Source organism: Arachis stenosperma, chromosome 2, assembly GCF_014773155.1.
Source record: "Arachis stenosperma cultivar V10309 chromosome 2, arast.V10309.gnm1.PFL2, whole genome shotgun sequence".
In the NCBI taxonomy this organism is placed as follows: Eukaryota; Viridiplantae; Streptophyta; class Magnoliopsida; order Fabales; family Fabaceae; genus Arachis; species Arachis stenosperma.
The window spans coordinates 56,786,660-56,788,708 of NC_080378.1; positions in this window are offsets into that span (position 1 = coordinate 56,786,660).

A 2,049-nucleotide genomic window follows, 5' to 3' on the forward strand; every position below is an offset into this window, starting at 1 on the left:
TCCCTTTTCTGTCTCTTATTTCTATATCAAACTCTTGCAGAAGCAACACCCATCTTATGAGCCTGGGTTTTGAATCCTGCTTTGTGAGTAAGTACTTAAGAGCAGCATGGTCAGTGTACACAATCACCTTTGATCCTCCTAAATAGGATCTAAATTTGTCAATGGCATAGGCCACTGCAAGTAACTCTTTTTCTGTGGTTGTGTAATTCTTCTGTGCGTCATTTAGAACACGGCTAGCATAATAAATGACGTGCAGAAGCCTGTTATGCCTCTGTCCCAACACTGCACCAATGGCATGGTCACTGGCATCACACATTAATTCGAATGGTAATGTCCAGTCTGGTGCAGAGATGACTGGTGCTGTGACCAGCTTAGCTTTCTGGGTCTAAAATGCCTGCAGACACTGTGTGTCAAACACAAATGGTGTGTCAGCAGCTAGCAGGTTGCTTAGAGGTTTTGCAATTTTTGAAAAATCCTTTATAAACCTTCTGTAGAATCCTGCATGCCCCAGAAAGCTTCTGATTGCCTTAACATTGGCAGGTGGTGGTAATTTTTCAATTACCTCTACCTTTGCTTTATCTACCTCTATTCCCTTGCTTGAAATTTTGTGCCCAAGGACAATTCCTTCAATCACCATAAAGTGACATTTCTCCCAGTTTAAAACCAGGTTAGTCTCTTGGCACCTTTTCAGGACAAGTGCTAGGTGATTAAGAGAGGAGCTGAATAAGTCTCCATATACTGAGAAGTCATCCATGAAGACTTCCAGGAATTTCTCCACCATATCAGAGAAGATGGATAACATGCATCTCTGAAAAGTTGCAGGAGCATTACACAGACCAAAAGGCATTCTCCTGTAGGCAAACACGCCAGAAGGGCAAGTGAATACTGTTTTCTCTTGGTCCTGAGGATCTACTACAATTTGGTTGTAGCCTGAATAGCCATCCAAAAAGCAGTAATAATCATGACCAGCTAGTCTTTCTAGCATTTGGTCTATGAATGGTAAAGGAAAATGATCCTTTCTAGTGGCTGTATTGAGCCTTCTGTAGTCAATACACATACGCCACCCTGTGACTGTTCTTGTAGGAACCAGTTCATTTTTTTCATTATGAACTACTGTCATGCCTCCCTTCTTGGGGACAACTTGAACAGGGCTCACCCAGGGGCTATCATAAATAGGATAAATAATCCCAGCCTCTAGTAATTTAGTGACCTCTTTCTGCACCACCTCCTTCATGGCTGGATTTAGCCGCCTTTGTGGTTGGACCACTGGTTTGGCATTATCCTCCAATAGGATCTTGTGCATGCATCTTGCTGGGCTAATGCCCTTAAGATCACTTATGGACCACTCAAGAGCTGTCTTGTGTGTCCTTAGCACTTGAATCAGTGCTTCCTCTTCCTGTGGATTTAAAGCAGAGCTTATAATCATTGGAAAAGTGTCACCCTCTCCCAGAAATGCATACTTCAGGGATGGTGGTAATGGTTTGAGTTCAGGTTTGGGAGGCTTATCCTCCTCCTGAGGAATTTTCAAAAATTCTTTTGTTTCCTCTGGTTCTTCCTGATCAAGCTGAGCATCCTTGAAGATGTCCTCAAGCTCTGATTCTAAACTTTGAGTCATATTGATCTTTTCCACTAAAGAGTCAATAATATCAGCGCCCATGCAGTCATTTGATGTGTCTGGATGCTGCATAGCTTTTACAGCATTCAACTTGAACTCATCCTCATTGACTCTCAGAGTTACTTCCCCTTTTTGTACATCAATGAGAGTTCGTCCAGTTGCTAAGAAAGGTCTTCCTAGAATGAGAGTTGCACTCTTGTGCTCCTCCATTTCCAGCACTACAAAGTCAGTTGGAAAGGCAAATGGCCCAACCTTGACAATCATGTCCTCAATTATGCCTGATGGATATTTAATGGAGCCATCAGCAAGTTGGAGGCATATCCAGGTTGGTTTGACTTCTTCAGTCAACCCAAGCTTTCTGATAGTGGATGCAGGTATTAGATTGATGCTTGCTCTAAGGTCACACAAGGCTGTCTTGGCGCAAGCACCTTCTA